Source organism: Trichechus manatus, unplaced genomic scaffold (genome assembly GCF_000243295.1).
Source record: "Trichechus manatus latirostris isolate Lorelei unplaced genomic scaffold, TriManLat1.0 scaffold00051, whole genome shotgun sequence".
Classification (NCBI taxonomy): domain Eukaryota; kingdom Metazoa; phylum Chordata; class Mammalia; order Sirenia; family Trichechidae; genus Trichechus; species Trichechus manatus.
Window position 1 is genome coordinate 7,731,503 of NW_004443987.1, and position 12,539 is coordinate 7,744,041.

At 40.4% G+C, this 12,539-nt stretch overlaps 1 pseudogene; it reads right to left on the reverse strand.

Moving 5' to 3' along the window:
* Window positions 1–2,582: 2,582 nt before the first annotated feature.
* LOC101344717 (coatomer subunit alpha-like) lies at window positions 2,583–11,095 on the reverse strand (annotated as a pseudogene).
* Window positions 11,096–12,539: the final 1,444 nt, after the last annotated feature.

The following is a 12,539-nucleotide window of genomic DNA, read 5'->3' on the forward strand; positions in this document are numbered from 1 at the left end:
TATTACTGTTGTTGTTGTTGCTATTATTATTTTAGAATTTCTGTCACACAGGCATTCCGATTTAGGAGTCAGGTTAAAAGACTTCAATATGTTTTTTAAGCTTGTAATACATCACACTAACGGTTATGGATTGAACTGTGTTCCTCAAAAATGTGTGTCAACTTGGCTAGGCCATGATTCCCACTATTGTGTGGTTGTCCATCATTTTGTGATCTGATGTGATTATCCTATGTGTTGTAAATAACCTCTATGATGTTAATGAGGCAGGATTAGGGGCAGTTATGTTAATGAGGCAGGACTCAATCTACAGGATTAGGCTGTACTTTGAGTCAATTTTTTTGAGATATAAAAGAGAGAATCCAATAGAGAGGAGATGGACCTCCTACCACCAAGAAAGAAGAGCCAGGAGTGGAGCATGTCCTTTGGACCCTGGGTCCCTGTGCTGAAAAGCTCCTAGACCAGGGGATGATTGACGACAAGGACCTTCCCCCAGAGCAAACAGAGAGAGAAAGCTTTCCTCCAGTGCTGGCACCCTGAATTTGGACTTCTAGCCCCTTAAACTGTGAGAGAATAAATTTTTCTTCGTTAAAGCCATCCACTTGTAGCATTTCTGTAATAACAGCACTAGCTAACTAAGCCAGTAACATTCCTAAATTGTCTCTGAGAAAGAGTTGAATATTATTCTATCAAAACAAACACTTTGAAAACAAAAAAATAAGAAAAAAATTGCAAAAAGCTAATAAATAAATATCACATGAATCCCCTTCTTTCTTTCTATTTTTCTTTCCTCTTAGAAATTTACTTTATTCAGTGTGAGAAACAAAATATGAGACTAATGGTTATAAAGGGCAAATCAACATCAAGTGGTGTGCAGTTTTGGAAAACAAAATGGTTTCCTTTCAGACCTTAAATTTCAGGGCACACAGAGGATACATGCTTGGGAGTTTCAATGCCCAAGGAAAATGGGAGATGGCTAAGAGTTTGGTGAAAAAAACAAACAAACAAACAAAAATCATTGCTGTTGAGTCAATTCTGACTCATAGCAACCCTATAGGACAGGGTAGAACTGCCCCATAGGGTTTCCAAGGGGTGGCTAGTGTATTAGAACTGCTGACCTTTTGGTTAGCAGCCAAGCTCTTAACCACTGCACCACCAGGGCTCCTGGTAGGTCTGCATAAAAAAAAAATGGTATCTTACTTATTACATCCCATTCCTTTCTGACAAAGAAAATATACAGGTGGTACGGAGGGTAGGAAAAATTTTGAATGAGTGAATTTAATGAATGTTCATCACTGAGTTTTTATTTCTTTCTTGAAAAATCTAAAATGAGAAGTCAACGTCAACTATGACCACAACTGTAAGAATGCTATGGGGGCAGCATCTGATCTCTAACTTCACAAGGGAGAAGGAGAATCAAGATCAACAGCCCAACGCTAATTCCTATGAGGAAAAGTTCAGACATGCCTCCTCTCTACGCCATCTTTACCAGTTCTGACACCAACCGTCTCTCCCGTGGCACTCTCTACTTCTCTGCTGGTTTGATAATCCATTGCAATGGCCGCAGAGAACTCACAAACAATACTCATGATTATGGGGTTTAACAGGGAAGTAACAGGTTACAATTTGGGTTAAGGAACGCTCAGGATACAGTTCTTCCATCAGGACATCCTCCTCTAAGCTATGCTCACAGGCACACCTCTCTTTAACCCCTCAGCCTCTGCCCCACTTGGGCAAGTGATACAAAGCTCTTTTAGCTCTGCCGATAAGTGCCCAGAGACATTCCCTCCACCAGTAAGCCTCAGCCCGAAGGCCCTCAGCTCTAGCTCTGTGGGTCCACAAACCTAGTTCCACCAAGTGACCAGAAGCACCCTACTTTGTCAGCAAGCCCACCACACGGTCTCCTGCTGGTCTCTCCTGTTGCTGTTTCTCTGCCAGCACTTCTCGCCATCTTCAATGTTACAGCTCTCTCTCTCTTGGTCTCTTGGTTCCAGGAGCTTCTCAGCTCAGGGATCCCAATCCAAAGGACACTCTCTGCTCTTGGCCCTTCTTCCTTGGTGGTGGTGATGAGATCCTCTTTTTCCCACCACTGGGATGGCTCATTTTAAGCCTAGTGGGATGGCAAAACTGACCAATCCCCTTGTTAGGGTTCCAGATACCACCTAATCATTTGGTGGGAGTTACAAGACCATCGTGAGAAAGGCCACACAAAAGCAATCCATCACGCTGAAACAACTGTAGTCACTTCGAGAAGATGAGGGATCCTCGTAGGAAAGAAATCAAGGTCAGACATTTTGATTAGCCATAGTAGATGAGAAAACGACACTAGGTTTTAGGGCAGGGAGAGCCAAATGTCAATAATCTGAAGGGTAGTTGGTGGGAGGGAAGGTTTATAAGGAGGATATACAGATTAATTCTGTGAAAGAAAAATATGATTGCCCTACATACAAAAAGAGGGCCTTAGCAAAACTTCAGAGGACTAAATGGGGTCAAGATGATATGGGGTCTCCACACAATTAATATAAAAAAAAATCAAGCAAAATGTAATACCCCCTTCAGGTTTTTTGATTACTGATTCAACTTCTTCACATTACATCTGACCCTACAGAAATATAAAGGATCATAAGAAAATATTATGAACAATTTTATATCAATAAATGGACAAATTCCTAGAAATATAAACTTCCTAGATTGATTCAAGAAGAAATAGAATATCTCAACAAACCAATAACAAGTGAAGGGATTAAATCAGTAATCAAAAATCTTAACCCCTTAAAAAAGCCCTGAACCAAATAGCTTCACTGAGAAATTTTACCAAACATTTACAGAAGAAGTGACTCCAATACTTCTTAAATTTTTCCCAAAAATTTAAGAGTAGGGAGCACTTCCCAACTCATGCTATGAGGCTAGCATTACATTCATACCAATGCCAGATAAAGACACCACGAAAAATAAAACTACAGAGAACATCCATTATTAATATAGATGCAAAGATCCTCAATAAAATACTAGCAAACTAAATTTAAAAGCATATTAAAATGATTATAAGCCATGATCAAATGGTATTTATCCCAGGAATGCAAGAGTGGTTAAATATAGAAAATCAATCGCTGTAATACATCATATTAATAAAACATAGGAAAAGAACCACACGATCATCTCAATCCATGTAGAGAAGGAATTTGAAAAAATTGGGAAGGAAGAAGTAAAACTATCCTTTTTCTCTGATGATATGATCCTATATAGAAGAAACCCCCAAAAAATCACAAGAAAGCTACCTAAACTAATAAATAAATTCAGCAAAATGATAGTATACAAGGTCAACACACACAAAATTAGCCATAGTCCTATACATCAGCAATGAGCATTCTGAAAAGGAAATTATGGGGAAAATTCTATTCACAACAGCATCTCAAAGAATAAAATAGCTAGGAAAAAATTTAGCCAAGGAAGTGAAAGACTTGTACACTAAAAACTATAAATTATTACTGAAAAAATTAAAGAAGACCTAAATAAATTTAATAAATTAAATGAGTCAGAATCGACTCAACAGCACACAACAACAGCAACAAAATAAATTTAAGAATATTCGTGTCTATGGATTGGAAGACTTAATATTGTTAATATGTCAAAACTACTCAAAGAAATCTATAGATTCAATGTAATCCTCATCAAAATTTCAACAGCCTTCTTAGCACAAATGAAAAAGCCAATTCTTGAATTTATGTGGAACTTAAAGCAATTTAGAAAAAAAGAGAACAAAGTATGAGGATGCACACTTCCCAATCTCAAAACATCCTATAAAGCAAGAGTAATAAAAACAGCTTGGTACTAGTATAATGATAGAGATACTGACCAATGGAATAGAACTGAGGATCTAGAAATAAGCCTGCACATTTATGGTCAATTTATATTTGACAAGGGTGCTAAGTCCATTCAGTGGGCAAAGAATAGTCTCTTTAATAAATGACGCTAGAACAACTGGATTTCCACATAACACAAAAGTAAATTTGGACACACACCTCACACAATATTACAAAAATAAACTAAAAATGGATTAAGGACCTAAATGTAAGAACTAAAACCATAAAACTCTTAGAAGAAACATAGGTGTAATGCTTCAGGACTTAGTATTTAACAATAGAATCTTAGATATAACACCAAAAACAGAGATAGCAAAACACAAGATAGATAAATGGAACTTCATCAAAATAAAAGCTTGTTCATGAAAAGACTATCAAAAAAGTGAAGAGACCACCTACAGACTGGGGCAAAATTTTTTGAGAACTATATATCTAATAAAGGTTTAATATTCAGAATATACAAGTAACTCCTATAACTTAACAACAAAAATACAAACAACTGAATTAAAAAAAGGAAAAAGGACTTGAACAGACACTTCACCAAAGAAGAAATACAAATGGCAAACAAGCACATGACAAAATGCTTGAAGTCATTAATCATTAGGGAAATGTAAATCAAAACCATAATGAGACATTACTTCACACCCACTAAGATGGTTATGATTAAAATAACAGAAAACAGGTGTTGGCAAGGATATGGAGAAATTGGGACCCTCATCCATTGCTGGTGGGATTGTAAAACAGTATAGCTGTTGTGGGAACTAGCTTGGAGGTTCCTCAAAAAATTAAACATAGAACTACCATATGATTCAGCAATTCCATTCCTAGGTATATACCCAAGAGATGTCCATCAACAGATGAATAGATAAACAAAATGTGGTACATATATACAATAGAATATTACTCTGCCATAAAGAGAAATAAAGTTCTGTTACATGCTACAACATGCATGAACCTTTAAATCATTATGCTGAATGAAACAGTCACAAAAGGACAAATATTGAATGATCCAATTTACATGAAATATCTAGAATAGGCAAATATATAGAGACCAAAGTTATTAGTGGTTATCAGAGGTGGGAGGGAGGGCAAAAGAAGGAGTCACAGCTTAGACGACAGTGAGCTTCTGTTGAGGGTGATAGGAAAATTTGGAAATGGATAGTGGTGACGGTTGCACAACAGGATGAATGTAATCAACATCAATTAATTGTACATGTAAAAAATGTTGAAATGGCAACTGTTTTGTTATATATATACTTACCAAACACACACACAAACATACACAAATGCAGAGGACTAATTCTTAGTTCATTCATCTTTATCAATTTCTGTCATGTAGTGACCATGCAGATTTGACCCTGAAACTCAGAGGAATAGCAGGCTCCACTGAGTGGACACTTCCCCACTGGCTTTCCACGGTAAATGGGCTGATAAGATGCAGCACAGATGTCAAAGAGGTTGAGCTTGTCATAGTTGAGCTGGTAGGCATCTGTAGGGTTCTTCTCACAGGCAGACAGGATTTTTGGGGTTTGTTGAGCCACCTCAGCCTTACACTCGAACTCCAGTGGTGCTGAGCAAAAGTGGGAGCTGTCTTGAAGTTTTTGAGCTTGAAGAAGACGCTGAGGGCTGTGTGCAGCACCAGGATCATGTGTACAGGCTGCACGTCTGTGTGGGTAAAATAGGCTGCCATTTCACAGACGCACTTCTGCTATTCTGGAATCTTCTTGGGTAGCTTCTTCCCTTTTGTCTCCATGGACAAACCTACAACATACTCATGACAAATAGTGATGAGATGCTGGGCCTCTGCAATCTTCTATTTATTGTCCACAACAAAAAAGTGGCACACTGAGTAAAATGGAGAAGAATTTTTCCACAGCCTCCTCAAACTTGTCAACTGTGGTGAGCTGATAGCACAGCTGCAACCACTGGATGAGGTCATGATGCTTCAGGCCCACAGCCAGTGTACCATTCTTCAGCCCTGCATCCTTCCAATTGCTATTAGGCTAACCAAACATGGAGTGTATTGTGGTGTTGCCGAAGAATATTGAATATACCATGGACTGCCAGAAGAACGAACAAATCTGTCTTGGAAGAAGTACAGCCAGAACACTCCTTAGAAGCGAGGATGACGAGACTTTGTCTCAAATACTTTGGACATGTTATCAGGAGGGACCAGTCCCTGGAGAAGGACCTCAAGCTTGGCAAAGTAGAGGGTCAGCAAAAAAGAGGAAGACCCTCAATGAGATGGATTGACACAGTGACTGCAACAATGGGCTCAAACATAGCAGCGATTGTGAGGATGGTGCAGTACTGGGCAGTGTTTTGTTCTATTGTACATAAGGTCACTAAGAGTATGACTTGACTCAATGGCACCTAACAACAACATGGAGAGCAGGCAGGGAAAAGCCTTATAGGTGGTTTGACCCCGGGCATATGTCTGTAGAAGTTTCTTGTAAGAGCCAAACTGGGTTACCCTCAGCTGGTCATGAAGAAGCCACATGGCTGTTTCAAAAGAACCTGCTGGTATGTGATCAATCGGAAGCTGAGAGTTTGTTGTACCAGATTTTAGTTGGGCTGGTTCCATGGCGGGGGGCACAAATAAACTATCTTCAGCCCCACTAACTGCCCCAGGGAGTACATCCAGCTCAGGAGGGATCTCCAGATCTTTTACATCCCAGCCATCTCCTTCTTCCTGTTCTTTGCCAATAGCATCACCCCCCAAATCTTCTGTAGCCTCCACAAATCCATCATTGTCCAGCTGCAGTTCCGCATCCTCTACTCATCCCTCAGTACCAACACACACAGTGTCAATGTCAAGGTTAACAGACAGTGCTCTTTCCTTCCCGTTGCTGGCAACGGAGTCCACAAACAGTCAATAAGACCCAATTTATGTCCAGTGACATGAAAGGTGCAGGTGGCTGGAGAAGCTTGGCATTATGGTCAATGTTCTGGGATTGTCTCCTTCTTTGGGTCAAATGTTTTCTTCAAGATCTCAGCTTCATCTAAGGCATGGGTAGCAGCTATGAGGTAGACCAGTGACTTCTTCCCACACTTCTTCAAGATCCACACTCACTCTGACACATCACCCAGGTAATAGGACATTCTGATAATGACCACTCATGTTCTTTCTAATCTCAGAATATTCATCCTCTTGCAAAGTTTCTCTAGATGGACAGTGATAAGGTACAGAAAGGAAAGTTTGTTAAAGTTTTGGTGTGCTGATAGCACACTTCCACAATCTGGTGGTCCCCTGTAGTAGGACTACTTCTCCCAGTTTTTCCCATCAGTTCTTGGCATCCAGTTGTTTGACTCCTTCCAGAACAATCTCAACGTTTCCACACTCCAGAGCTGGACTAAAGTGAGTTTTCTCATCCTTAATAAAGTACAGTGCCACTTCAGTATGCCTTTCTTCTGGAGATAAGCAGTAATGGGATTGTCCTACTAGTTTGGCATTCCTCACCATGTGCAGTACTTAATCGTATTCCATGTTGATCAGGACCAGCTTGAACTTGACCTCTGTGGAATCAAAGGTGAGTACCTGAGGACGATACTCCACATCTAGGCAATATACATTGTTCCCCTTTACCCATATGACTTAGATGGGTAAATTCACAGTTGGGATGATCCTGTGCTCCCCAGTGGTGATGGAATATTTGATGTGGTTTCTTGTGGTATAGATAAATATTCCACTCTCTTTTCAGTTCCCACTCTTTTTTTTTTCTTTTAAATTGTGCTGTAAGTAAAAGTTTACAGCTGAAGTGAGTTTCTCATACAAAAATTTATACACACATTGTTATGCGACCCTAGTTGCTATCCCTATAATGTGACAGCACACTCCCCCTTCCACCCTGGATTTCCCGTGTCCATTCAACCAGCTTCTATCCCTTTCTGCCTTCTCATTTTGCCTCCAGACAGGAGCTGCCCATTAAGTCTCGTGTATCTACTTGAACTAAGAAGCACACTCCTCACGAGTATCACTTTATGTCTTATACTCCAGTCTAATCTCTGTCTGAAGAGTTGGCTTCCGGAATGGTTTTAGTTCTGGGTTAACAGAGAGTCCAGGGGCTATGTATTCTGGGGTTCCTCTAATCTCAGTTAGAACATTAAGTCTGATCTTTTTACTAGAATTTGAGTTCTGCATCGCACTTTTCTCCTGCTCCATCAGGGACTCTCTGTTGTGTTCCCTGTCAGGGTGGTCATTTGTGGTAGCCAGGCACCATCTAGTTCTTCTGCTCTCAGGCTGATGGAGTCTCTGGTTTATGTGGCCCTTTCTGTCTCTTGGGCTAATACTTTCCTTGTGTCTTTGATATTCTTCATTCTCCTTTGCTCCAGGTGGCTTGGGACCAATTGATGCATCTTAGATGGCCGCTCGCTAGCTTTTAAGACCCCAGACACCACTCACCAAAGGGGGATGCCAAACATTTTCTTAGTAAAGTTTGTTATGCCAATTGACCTAGATGTCCCTGGAAACCATCATCCCCAGACCCCCTGCCCCTGCTACTCTGTCCCTTAAAGTGTTTGGTTGTGTTTAGGAAACTTCTTAGCGTTTGGTTTAGTCCAGTTGTGCTGACTTCCCCTGTATTGTGTGTTGTCCTTCTCTTCACCTAAGATAATTCTTTTTTTTAATTTTTTTAAAATTGTACTTTAGATGAAAGTTTGCGGAATAAACTAGCTTCTCATTAAACAGTTAGTACAGATATTGTTTGATGACATTGGTTAACAACCCCACAACATGTCAACACTCTCCCTTCTTGACCTTGGGTTCCCTATTTACCAGCTTTCCTGTTCCCTCCTGCCTTCTAGTCCTTGCCCCTGGGCAGGTGTGCCCCTTTAGTCTTATTTTGTTTTATGGGTCTGTCTAATCTTTGGATGAAGGGTGAACCTCAGGAGTGACTTAATTACTGAGCTAAAAGCATGTCTAGGAGCCATAGTCTCAGGGCTTCTCCAGTCTCTTTCAGGCCAGTAAGTCGGGTCTTTTTTTGTGAGTTAGAATTTTGTTCTACATTTTTCGCCAGCTCTGTCTGTGACCCTGTGTTGTGATCCCTGTCAGAGCAGTCAGTGTTGATAGCTGGGAACCATCTAGTTGTACTGGGCTCAGTCTGGTGGAGGCTGTCGTAGTTGTGGTCCATTAGTCTATTGGATTAACCTTTCCCTTGTATCTTTAGTTTTCTTCATTCTCCCTTGCTCCCGAAGGGGTGACACCAGTGGAGTATCTTAGATGGCTGCTCACAGACTTTTAAGACCCCAGACACTACTCACAAAAGTAGAATGTAGAACATTTTCTTTATAAACTATGTTATGCCAATTGAGCTAGATGTTCCCAGAGACCATGGTCCCCACAGCCCGCAGCTCAGCAATTCCATCCCTCAGGGAGTTTGGATGTGTCTATGGAACTTCCATGATAAGGTCCCATTCTTGGCACAAATATTCTCACGAATTTTACACACAGCCTCTGGTTTGTGGTAATATATAAATCACAACGGCATTTTGGCTAGTAATGCTTCATTGGACATGTCTGCTGACCAGATAAAACATTTCACCTTGGAAATCTTCACAATTGCCAGAGTCCACTTGTGTTGTACACCAGAGTGTGATGGTATTCCATCTTGAAGCAGGAGGTTGCCTGTACCAACATAGAAAATCTCATCACAGTTGGGCACCTATACATTTGTGGTGATCTCATTCTTCAGATCCTTGATTAGAAGCAAATGCATCCAATCTAAGACAGCAAACCAATTTTGAGCAACCCAAATGGCTGTCGGGCTTGAGGAATATTTCCCTTCAAGGGCATCAGAATTCTAGGAGTTAGCATCCTTAGAGATGGTGAACAAGTCATAGTAAAAACCAAATCAAAACAAACCTGTTGCTGTTGAGCCAATTCTGACTCATAGCAACCCTATAGGACAGGGTTGAACTGCCCCATAGGGTTTCCTAGGCTGTAATCTTCAAGGAAACAAACCGCCACATCTCTCTCCAATGCAGTGGCTGGTGGTTTTGAACTTCTGACCTTTTGGTTAGCAGCTGAGTGCTTAACTACTGCACAACCAGGGCCCCTAAGTCATAGGTACTATAAATTACTGGCTCTTGTGTATAGTAGAATTTGCATTTTCTGCTGGATTGTATAACATATTGAACCTGGAGACTTGGAACCATTCTGAAACTGCATAACAGCTACATCTTCGGAGCTGTTGAAATACAACTAACCTAAGAATCGGTCCTTGACATAATGCAGCATACTGCCATGAATGGCATAGACTAGCCATTCTTATTCCAGTTGAAACACAATCATGCCATCATCATGGCCTGCAGCAAAAAAAGTTGAGATTGGGGTGAGCATCCAGGACCCAGAAACAATAAAGGTACCTGTAGAGGGTCTGAACCTCAGTCTGCTTAGACATATCCCAATCTCAAATAATCTTGTCCTCAGAATTGCAGAGGATCAACTCTTGGCAAAGGTAGAAGACAGCACAAGATATGTTGTTGTAATATCTCTGACAAGTATCAACCTGCCATTCCTTTAACTCATTCATGTGCCAGGTCTTCACTTGACAGTCATCTACCCCAGATGTAAGGAGCATAGTGGGGTGAAAAGTGGCCATAATAATGACCCTCCAGTATACGCTTTACCAGTGGATCCATAGCGTAAATCAACTTCAGTTATTCTTTTCACATCTGACTCAATCACAGCAAGGGACAACTTTTCTTCACTTAGACCAGAAATATCCCACACACGCACAATCTGCTTCAGGCTGCCTGATACAACCAGGTCTTCTGAGTGGTGGAACTTAGCACACATTTATGGCTCTTGTGCACAGAACAGCATAGTGGTCGTGACTGGTTAACACACAGACACAGGTCCTAGATTGCCAGTTCCAAACCCAGATGGTCCGGTCATCTGGGGTACTCAGAATCCAAGGATACTCATTATGAAAAAATGTGGTGCAGATGTAATCTAAATGTCCAAGCAATGTGAAGAAACAGCGCCAAAGCTTGTAATTCTTCCAAACATTAATCTTATAATCAAGTCCTCCAGAGACAAATAGTGGCTATTACCTATGGAAGGTGGTGCCTCATACTGGACCGTCATGATCATCAAACTTGTCAATGAAGGCACACATCCGATAATCTCATAACTGGATGACCCCAATGTGTAAACTGTTCAGGATCCAGGGTCTTTTGGGATGAAAACTTAGCCATTTGACCCATACACTCTACGTCTCAAATTTGGTTTGCATCCTAACGACCACCAACTCAGAGTCCCGCCACTCCCTGCTGTCCTCAATCCCCTTATTTCCTGATGAAACATGATATTAAAGATACTAAGGAAAACAGAACTAGGAGAGATATGATGAATTTGATAAATGTAAGTTATATCATGTGATTAAGTAGAGGCATATACTTTATTTTGCCTATACCTGTCAACCGTGTAGTTTGCAAAAGCTCTGTGAGGCAAAGATCAGGATTGTTTAACAATATTGATGTTTTCTTTTGTTTGTTTCTTTTTATTCAATCTATTATATTAAATGAACAGAAATAAAAATCTGATATAAATAAAACACCCCACACATCTGTCAGTTTGTGGTACTGTGGGGGTTTGCATATTGCTGTGATGCTGGAAGCTATGCTACCGGTATTCAAATACCAGAAGGGTCACCCATGGCGGACAGGTTTCAGCTGAGCTTCCAGACTAAGATAGACCAGGAAGAAGGTCCCAGCGGTCTACTTCTGAAAAGAATTAGCCAGTGAAAACCTTATGAATAGCAGCGCAACATTGTCTGACATAGTGCAGGAAGATGAGCCCATTAGGTTGGAACACACTCAAAATACAACTGGGGAAGAGGTGCCTCCTCAAAGTAGAGTCGATCTTAATAACGTGGATGGAGTCAAGCTTTTGGGATCTTCATTTGCTGATGTGGCATGACTCAAATTAGAAGAAACAGCTGTAAACATCCATTAATAATCAGAATATGGAATGTACAAAGTATGAATCTAGGAAAATTGGAAATTGTCAAAAATGAAATGGAACACATAAACATCAATATACTAGGCATTAGTGAGCTGAAATGGACTGCTATTGGCCATTTTGAATTGGACTATCATATGGTCTACTCTGCCAGGAATGACAACTTGAAGAGGAACGGCGTTGTATTCATCCTAAAAAAGAACATTTCAACATCTGTCCTGAAGTACAACACTGTCAGTGATAGGATGATATCCATATGCCCCCACAAGAAAGATCAATTAATACGACTATTACTCAAATTTACTTACCAACTGCTAAGGCCAAAGAGGAAGAAATTGAAGATCTTTACCAACTTGAAAAGTCTGAAATCGATCAAACTTGCAATCAGGATGCATTGATAATTACTGGTGACTGAAATGCGAAAACTGGAAACAAAGAAGAAGGATCGGCAATTAGAAAATATGACTTTGGCGATAGAAATGACACTGGAGATTGCAGGATAGAATTTTGCAAGACCAATGATTTCTTGATTGCAAATACCCTTTTTACCAACATAAACAATGACAATGCACGTGGACCTCGCCAGATGGAATACAAAGGAATCAAATCGACTACATCTGTGGAAAAGAGATGATGGAAAAGCTCAGTATCATCAGTCAGAACAAGGTAAGGGGCCAACTGAGGAACAGACTACCAATTGCTCACATGCAAGTTCA